Genomic DNA, 10,235 nt, shown 5'->3' with positions numbered 1-10,235 from the left:
TGAGGATAAGTAGAGGTTCCTGACAAATGATGGAAAAGCGAGGCTCCTAACCTTTCATTTCATGGAGTGATGTTGCTCACCTTCAAGGACAGACGCACAGTCACTTGAAGACGCATCAAAATCCTCCAATGCCTAGTAACACACACCAAAAATATCTTAAAGGCATCTCAGAAGAACGTAGAACAACTTTGGAGAGAAATGATGGGTGGTTTGGATGAAAACACTCATCTTCAGGAAAGCCTAAAACTGCTTATCTGAGGGATTTCCCCGGTGGCACAATGGTTAAGAATCCACCTGCCAATGCAGGGGACACGGGTTCGATCCCTGGTCCGGGAAGATCCCACATGCTGCAGAGCAACTAATCCCATGCTCCACAACTACTGAGCCTGTGCTCTAGAGCCCGCGAGCCAAAGCTACTGAAGCCCGCATGCCTAGAGCCCATGCTCCACAACAAGAGAAGCCCCTGCTCGCCGCAACTAGAGAAAAGCCCGTGCGCAACAACGAGTACCCATCACAGCCAAAAATTAAAAAAATTTTAGAAACCAAAGAACTGCTTATCCTAGAAGTTATGAGATGGAAGAAAGTGTGGGAATTAAAGAACAGAAAAAAAAAACCCTTTGAAAACTCAAACCATGAGAATGAAACAGGTTGTGAATGACAAAGCAACCAGTTAAAATCTCTAACTGAAACTATACTGAAGGTGATACATTTGTCTGCTCTGTTTAGAGAAGATTATGGATGATGGCAACTTCGAATGAGATGAAAATAGTGAACCACACGTGGCTGCCTAAACTGTCAGTCAGAAGTCACTTTGAAGAAACTCATTGATGCTGCTAACTTAAACGTTTCCTTAAAAGGGTTTAAAAGAGAAGACCAGGAATTATTTTAAATTATTTGAATAAAATCCAATGGATGAGGAGCTTACAGGTCGAATGAAAAGTTTCCAAACTGAGCAAATATCTTAACATTTAAAAATTCACAACCTAAAGGTGAAAGTCAAGAACTTCAACTGAAACTTCAGATATCGCCTGAACTGTGTCAAGAACATGCAGTGAAACTTGGCAGAAAACCAGTCGAGGAATTTACCTCTTAGGGAAAAAGCTTCCTAAAACATAGGAAAGCATCAGCAGCATGAATTGGAGACACAACTCCAACTGGAAGATGACTGAAGATCTGGAGAAAGAATTACAATGAACAACTTCCTTCTTGGAGAGCTAGATGGACTATCTCCCACGGGAAAAAAGCTCAAGAGAGCTGGTTGGCAGCTTCATCAACTGAAAAAAAGCTCAATGGACTAAGAAAAGGAAATGGCTGTACCAGACAAAAATCGGCTGAAGCTGATTAAATTTCCAATTTTCTCAAGTGACCCTACAGTGGGCTGATTAATGGCCACACCCTACTGTCTGGATCCTGTGTATATGTCATGTCATGTGGCAAAAGGGACTTCACAGAAGTCATTAAGGTTATGGATCTTGAGGTGAGGACTATCCTGGACTCACCAGACGGACCCAACCTAGTCACTTCAGACCTTAAAGCCAGAGAAATTTCTCCAGCTGGAGCCAGAGAGATGCAGCCAGAAGAGGAAGTCAGGGAACTTCCAAGTGGGAGAAGGATTCACTGCACTGTTGAGGTGTAGGTGTCCAAGTGCAAAGATTGAAAAAAAGACCTCTAGAAGCTACAGCCAGCCCCTGGCTGACAGCTGGCAACAAAACAAGGACCTCAGTCCTACAGCCGCAAGGAACTGAGTTTTGCCAACAACCTGAATGAGCCTGGAATGAGTCTGTCTATAAGAGACCAGCCCATCAGCACTTTGATGCAGAGAAACCAGAGAGCAAAGCCACACCTCTAACTTACAGAACTAGAATAAATGTGTGTTGTTTTGAGGGCTAAGTTGAGACCTAATGCCCTTCTATTCAAAAAGCAGCCTTGGGCATAGGTCCAAGAGGATCAGTGCATCCCCTGAGCCATCAGGTCCCTGGGGGAGGAGGAAGGTTAAGGAGTCTGGAATGCAGGTCACATGCAGGTTGGATTCTGCTTTCAAGGCATCTGACCCCTGCATACCCATGGCTACGGGAAATTTTCCTGCATTCTCTCTCTTTAAAAGTCATTTTGAGTCATCTGTTTTTAGCTTAACTACTATTTTTTAACTGAGGCTACATCTGCTGATAAAATTACAATTCCTAAGGTAGTGTTTTTCAAATATATATAGGTGGTTGTTATGTAATTCTTATGCATACATTATTTCCACTTCACTGGACCCTGTAGAGAATAAGTCAGATAAATATTGTATTTTGTTTAAAATAAAAGGTCTAATTTATTTATTTATTTATTTTTGCTGTGCTGGGTCTTTGTTGCTGCACGTGCGCGGGCTTTCTCTAGATGCCGCGAGGGGGGGCTCCTCCTTGTTGCGGTGCGCAGGCTTCTCATTGCAGTGGCTTCTCTTGTTGCAGAGAAATAATTAATTAATTAATTAAAATAAAGTAAAACGTCTATTATCACTTAAGCCATCATTGAACTTCGACATGACCAGATGGAAACATTCAAAAGAATGGAGATCATTTCTACATCCTATGAGCTGTTATTAGAAATCCGTAAAAGTAGGTTGATACTTACCTCAGAATTTTTTTATTGTTTTTAAAAACAACACACACACAGACCCGAATGACAACACCACCCCCAGCTAACCTTAGTCCTATAATATTTTTATAATCACTAATTCATAGATGAGAGGATTTGACATTTGCATTTGTTTCTTATTTTTCCATTTTTTAACCTTTATTTTGTTTAGGATATTTTTTACTGTTTAAATGTCTCTACATGTTATGCAGTCAACAAGTTTTCCTTTTGTGAAAAACGTAAAGATACCTGTTGAGCTGTTGTTACCTCTAGCAACCTGCTAGGTGCTGGAGATCCAAGATGACTAGACCTTGGCTGGTTGTCCCTGGGGGCCGGGGTGTGGTGAGGGAGAGGCTTGGAGACAGACGTGTGAACAAGTGATTGTTGGATGATGCAATATGTGTAACCCCAGGGTGTGTGCAGAGCCTCGTGTTATCACCACAGGAGATGCAAATTCTACCTGCAGGGGTCAAAGCAAAAGAGGCAAACTTCCAGATGAATTTTTAAAAAGATTTAGGAATTCAGTGTTTCTGTGGACCATGCATTATATCAAAGAGCATTATAAAGCCTATACGCTTGCCTCTCTTGAATTTTGCCAAGAAATTTAGCGAGGGTTTTCCCCTCATGGCCTCTTATATCGTCTTTGGAAAGGAATCTAACTGGCATTTTATACCTAAATCCAGCATCTACTAAACAAATGGTTTGGGCCTCAGTTTCTGTAAAAATGGCAATTAATCATAACCATCCTGCTTACCTCATAAGACGATTGTAAAGATGAAGTTAGATCACGTATGTGAAAACACCAGGGCGCTCTACAGATTACTCCAGGCCGAAACATTTCTATACTGAGTTGCCTGTGGCTGATGTGAATGACTGCCGTGTATTAAAAGAACAGATTCATTAGAATAATAAAGATATTTGATTCCTTAGAGTTCCACAGCACCGTTCTTCTGAAGCTTTGCACATCTGTTCTCTCTTTGGCCTCCAGGCCAAATGTCTTTCCAGGATAAGCTGGGGCACGTGTTACTGCCCCAGACTTGCAGAAGAATGAGGAAGATGAAGTCACAGGGCGGAATCTGGACTTGAACGCCAGCTCTTGCCTTCAGACCATCCCTAGACACATATGGTGCCCAGAGCGCCAAGGAGGAATGGCTGTGATGCTTCCCAACAGATTATTTTAATAGCCATTCAGAAGAGATAAGGATATCCTTCTGATATATCCTTATCCTTAAAGATAAGGATATATTTATTCCAATTACAAATGCTCAACAGTAAAGTTCATTCTCTTCAATATTCAACTGGAAATAATAAATCATGCCTCTAAAATATAAAGGAGAAAGCACTGTCTGCCTGACTGCCCGGGCTCCCACCTTCCTCCCAGTTGTCTGCACAGCTGTGGGGACCTCACTGCTCCGTTCTGCTCCAGCCATGCCGGGCACAGAATACCCTTCCCCATCTCCACCTGCGGAAACTCCTCTCCTCCCTAAACTCAGCTCAAATGCCGCTCCTCCCCAATCCCAGATGCCAGAAATAGGTTCCTCAGCTTAGACAAGTGGGTAAGAACCCAGAGCCCCAGGAAGCCTGCCTGAGTCTGAATCTCCGTCCTGCTACATTCGAGCCCCATTTCTGCCTCTGGTCCCTCATCTCTAAGGGGGAAGTTATGGTGGCCACACTAATAATGGCATGGTCACTACAGGGTTATTAAAGGGATTACTGAGATAACACATGTGGCACACACTTGATGGCTCATGCAATACCCAATAATACTAGCAGTCAAGTTCTCTTCTTTTCCTTTGCAGGTTTTCCATCCTGCACCAGGTAGCCAGTTCCCTGAGGATGGGAATTCGTTCCCTGGCACCCCTTCCCTGGTACATAAGTGTAGGTTCCAGCTCTGTCGTTTATGATATCTGCGAACTTGGCCTATCATTTAATTTCCTAAAGTCTCAGTCCTTATCTGAGGACTGAGATAATGGGGTTAACATGGAAATCAAAGCCAATAATGTGTATTAAACCAATGGCACAGTGCCGGTAAATAAGCAATTAAGCAAATATATTTTAGCCACTGTCCGGTGATTAAGAGTTTATATGAAAACTGTATTAAAGGGTTAAGGCTCTGATGTCACAGTGTTCCTCAGACAGTATTTTCTGACTTTTACAGTTAAAATTACAGATCAAAATTTGAGGATTGAAAAAAGAGAGAGAGAGTAGTGGTAGGAGGCTCAGGGCTGGGAGGACCGCAGGAGGCAGCCTGATGAGATCTATTCTCCAAGAGAGACAAGAAGCCCTCAACTCTACTCCTGGAAGGAGGCCATGGCCTCCTCCTGATGAAGGGGGAGGGAATGGGGAAGGGAGAGCCAGTTGGGGAGAACGTAAGGGACAAGTAAGATGAAGAAAAGGGAGGCAGAGGGACAGAGGATGAGGGAGACTCAGAAGAGGAAGAGGAGAAAGAAGGAGACAGACAGAGGGGACAAGGGGACCAGAGCAGCTCTGTGACTGAGCAAGCACTCACCTAAAGGTCGTCGGATGGAGTTCTACAGCCCAGGAGGGTGCTGGGAAAATCTAAGGGGGTAGTTGTTTGTCCCAACACTTGCAGGTTGCATATGGCAAGTGGACTACACAGGCAGGTCCCACAACTCAAAGAAGAGTCCCACATCCTGCTTTTTAAAATTTTATTTTATCAATATTTATTACGTTTTAAAAGTCATTTAAGGGACTTCCCTGGTGGTCCAGTGGTTAAGAATCCATCTTGCAATGCAGGGGACACCGGTTCAATCCCTGGTCGGGAAACTAAGATCCCACATGCAGCGGGGCAACTAAGCCCGCGCGCCACAACTAGAGAGAAGCCCCATACGCACTGCAACGAAGCAAAGAGCGCACGCACTGCAACGAAAGATCCTGCGTGCCACAGCTAAGACCCGACGCAGCCAATAAATAAATTTTTTAAGTCATTTAATATGATGGTTTACATACCCTACTCTTTAAATTAATTAATATTGAAGTATAGTTGATTTACAATGTTGTGTTAATTACTGCTGTACAGCAAAGTGATTCAGTTATACATATATATATTCTTTTTTTACATATTCTTTTCCATAATGGTTTATCACAGGATATTGAATACGGTTCTCTGTGCTTTACAGAGAACTTGCTGTTTATCCACCACATCCTGCTAGAGGAATGTTTGGCATGGAGGAATCACTCGATAAGTATTAGCTATTAGGATTCTTCTTCCCAGGAAATTTCCTTCCTTTGACTCCGGCGGGCCCCCCTGGGAAGCGGGGAGCACTGCAGAACGACTCAGCAGTGCTTGTTGCGATCCTGCTATGCCAGGTGCACGGTGCTCTTTCTATCCATGTCATCAAACACAGATCAAATTAGAGGGGAAAGCTCTACAGGAAAACAAAGACACCAGAGAATTCCCCTCTGACAGGCACAGACCAAGACAAAAGGAGTTATGTGAACACGAGCCATATATTCAGAAGAGTTTAGACAATACACTTCTTTGTTATATTGCATGAGTTCATGGCACCCAAAGACGCTGCAAATACAGGAGGACAATAGCTGACATATCAGGTTTTGCAGTCATACTACCAGTGGCTTACTGTTTGCCAAACTGCCTTTGGCTCGGGCCCTGAATTCACATAACAAAAAGAGGAGAGAATTAAAATGCTCACTTCCATTTGGCTTTAAAAGTCCCAGCTTAGCTGAAAGATAAATCAAAAATAAAACCAGAAGGTAGCCCGTTGCATTTGATGACAGGATTATTAGTTTATTCCTTTCCTGAGGTATCTAAATAGGAGGAGAGAGGGTGTTTCGCAAACATAAGCAGAGGGTAAGCCTGCACAGAATTTATCTGAGTTATTAGTTTATATCAGCCCATGGGTGTTGGACTAGTTTTCTAGGGCTTCACAAATGACCCCAAATTGGGTGGCTTATAACAATAGAAATTTATTCTTTCACAGTTCTGGAAGCAAGAAGGCCAAAATCAAGGTACCAGCAGGTTGGTTCCTTCTGGAGGGCTGCAAGGGAGCACCTGATCCGTGCTTCCCTCCCAGCTTCTGGAAGTTACCAGCCATCCTTGGCATTTCTTGGCTTGTAGCTACATGACTCCAAACTCTGCTTCTGTTGTCACATGGCCGTCTTCTCCCTATGTGTCCCTGTGCTTCACATGGCATTCTCCCCTGTGTGTCTCTGTGTCCAAACTTCCCTTAGGGTGCTGGATTGGAGCCACCTTAATGACCTCAACTTACCTCGATTACATCTCCAAAGACCTTTTTTCCAAATAAGGTCACATTCCCAAGTACCAGGGGTTAGGATTTCAACATCTCTTTTGGAAGGACGCAATGCTGACAATAACAGGTGATGAATTTGCTAATTGCTAAAGAGAATTTAGAGTCAATCAAGTTCTGCCCACTGGCCTGAGTATCTTCATTCCTTATATGAGGAGGGCAAACAGACTTGTTTTGGGTAGGGATAACTCTCTTCTAGTTTTCACTTGAGTTCTGTTTTGATACTTTTCTCAGTTTTAGAAGAAATGGTATTTGCCTTGTCTCTAAATCTATTATTAACTCTGTACGTAGATAAGTCATCCCAGAAGGTAAAATTACAAAGGCTGTTGAGTTAGTCATTGCTGGCCATGACATGGGAGAAAGAAAATAGAGGCCACCTCAGAGAAGTTCCTCCACTCTTGCCAGAGGCTGGCTGTGTGCAAAGAACTTCACCAGCTGGAAGGGAAAGTAGCAAACGGGGCCCCCCTCTTTAAAGAAAGCCTGGAATAATATATTCCAGCCCCTTCTGTATCTTAAAAGCAGGCATGAAGTTTGGTTTAAGGCTATTAGCTTCCAAAGTTACAAATGTAAGATCGAAGGGAAACGACAGTAACGTAGTTCCACGCAGGCAAAATGGTTCCTCCTTTCCCCATCCTTTAGGAAAAAACAATAACAAAAAATTGCTTGTGGAGAGTATGAAAGTTAAATTTACCTGTTTGTTTTGTCTGTTTATTTATATCATGGGTCAGCAATGGGGGCCCATGTGCCAATCTGATGGCTGCCTGTTTTGTGAATAAAGTTTTATTGAAACACAGTCACCCCTATTTGTTTTATTATCTATCGCTGTTTCACACTACATGGCAGAACTGGGTGTTGCCAGCAAAGCCTGAAACATTTACCATCTGGCCCTTAACAGAAGAAGCTTGCCAGTCCTTTAGATTTAGGGAATTAGGAAATAAAGGATATCACGAGGCACCAAACACCCTACTCATGGATTACCAGTAGTAACTTGCAACCTCTTGGCACTGCCATTTCTTTAACAAGCCTATGAGCTTAGTGGTAAACACTTGGCATTTGTGCCTATCGGTACAAGCCAGGCAGGGTTTAAACAACCAAAAACCCCTAGCAATCATAAGAATAGGGATGCCAAAAGTGGATACTATTAAGAATCAGAATCCCCGAACTGACAGAAAAGAAGACTGAATCACAGTCTGGGATAGCCTTCTAGGGCTTGAAGCAGGGTGTGGATGAAGAATGACGCCCTACCATATCAGTAAACCAAGGATGTTGCAGCCATCAAGCCCTCAGCCACTGCAGCCACGCCCAACAGTGCGCCCTGAGGGGCTTCAGGATGGAAAAAAGGAGGATACTGGCCCCAGAGAGCTAAGGTGCATATCAAAGGAATCATTTCAGTGAGCCCATACTCTTGTACCTTCCCACACATGGAAAAGTGCTAAAATCCTTAACTTGAGATGTCTGGTTTTCTTTAATTAACAGTAACCTTTTGATGTTCCAACTCCCTGGTTTTTGTTGCAAAAACTCTATGTCCCGCCTCCTCCCTTACTCTTGGAAGCAGTTCCTCACAGCTATCTGAGAGGCTGCCTCCCGGGCTCAAGTCCTCAGCAAGTCCACCGAATAAAACATAATTCTCAACTCTTAGGTTGTGCACTTTTTTCAGTTGACAAGGGGATAAAATCCTCTTCTTATGCTTGTTGATAACCACTTTCTGGCACTTCTCCTTGCTACTGTCATTCTTGTACTTTGTCCCCTCCTTTGCTTGGGTCACCAAACCACACCAAACAGTGCTGTAGACCCCTGAGCCTTTCACGGGGTCCCCCCCAGAGCACCTCAGACCCAGTGCTCTATAAAAAGCACCTGCCATTTTGTCCCAGGGGCTGAGGCTCCTCTCCCAGCTCCCACAGCCCTCTCCCCAGCCTATGGCTTTGATCGGGTGTGCTCGTATTCTCAACCCAAACTGTCTTTCCGGCCGGGCCCTACGGATGAGTGCCTCGGCTGAACTGTCTGCCTGGCTTCGCATCAGATCATCTTTGAATCCAGGCTCTGCGGCGAAAATGCCAGACCTGATCTAGCCCAGTCCGCTCTGACCTCATTATTTTTCCCCTAAGGGCACAATGTCCAATCTCTACCACTAAGCCACAGGGACTTCGATGTACTATATTGGCTGTTGCCTTTTTGCTGAATCTGTCTTTCCATGACAGTTTCTGGGTTAACCCAACTTAGAATATACCAGAACCTGAAGGGGCTGCTAATCTTTTATGTCCTAGGAGAATATATATATATATATATATATATATATATATATATATATGGCATTTAGAAGCTTGCCTGACTATAATAAGCACCTAATACATGGTAGTTTTTATGTTATTATGTTATCTGAGCCAGTGACTGTAGTTTCTTAAGTGCTACCCAGTATTCAGAGAGCTTCTTAGAACCAAGCGTTTACTTCTAAGAACAGGATTTGTCTTCAGGTTATTGAAACTGTAGTCTTATGTAGGATCTCTTGAATATTTCTCAATTCCTATTTCCAGGTGGAGAAGGGAAGCTTGGGAAATGTGCCTTTAAGTAGAATGAGAAGGCAAGAATACCTGTATTTATTTTTCTTATTTTATTTTTAAGCCACTGAAGCTCAGTTGGGCCAAAAGATAAGCAATCCTTGAACTGTCACAAGCTTTGTCTAAAACAGAAGCATGTTTTTCATCTTCTCAACAGAATGTCTTTTACACTTTTCCATATAGCAAGGATTGTTTTTCCCCAAATACTAGCACAGAAAGAACTACTCAGTGTCAGAGATAGCATATTTACCCAACATAACTGCAGCCCTCCAGGGTCATCTATTCTCATGTGCTGCTAGATGATCCATGGTTATGATGTGCTGAGTATTTACTGCTCATCTCTTGAGCTTCCCGTCTCTCCATGTTGGTGTCTTGTCCTTTGAACTCTTTGTCCAGCCAGCCCTGGGAGACAGGGCTGCAGGAAGGGGTGTAATAGAAATCAGGAAGCAAAGGTACTGGTTCCCCAGCAGCGGCCAATCTGGGAAAGGACCTGTTTCAAAGATTATTTGGGACAAACACATGCTGTACTGTTCCCAACACTACCTGTCCAGTGTCTGCTCCAGAAGTAGCCACGTGAGGTGGATAATAATTAATGGGCCTGTAGGGACCAGACCAGTAACTTGGTAACCACAGGGAAATTTTAGACAGTGGGCCTGGCTCCAGATATGAGATAATCTGTGATCTTTAGAATCAGGCCTCATTTAGAAGAGCTGGAGCTGGAGTTGAGCCCATACTAGCCTGCAGGTAAGAGGGCCTCCCAGAGGCGTCTTGTCTA

The 10,235-nt window shown here is 43.5% G+C and overlaps 1 long non-coding RNA gene across 1 annotated transcript; it reads right to left on the bottom strand.

The window, feature by feature from the left end:
* Positions 1–1,600: 1,600 nt before the first annotated feature.
* LOC132432112 (uncharacterized) lies at positions 1,601–9,958 on the bottom strand. The gene is made up of 3 exons (XR_009520838.1): positions 9,711–9,958; positions 3,371–3,489; positions 1,601–2,440 (listed from the first exon to the last, which is right to left on the bottom strand). It is a non-coding gene; the product is annotated as an uncharacterized lncRNA (long non-coding RNA).
* Positions 9,959–10,235: the final 277 nt, after the last annotated feature.

The sequence above is a fragment of the Delphinus delphis genome, chromosome 10, assembly GCF_949987515.2.
Source record: "Delphinus delphis chromosome 10, mDelDel1.2, whole genome shotgun sequence".
Classification (NCBI taxonomy): domain Eukaryota; kingdom Metazoa; phylum Chordata; class Mammalia; order Artiodactyla; family Delphinidae; genus Delphinus; species Delphinus delphis.
This window is presented reverse-complemented; position numbering and strand designations above follow the sequence as displayed.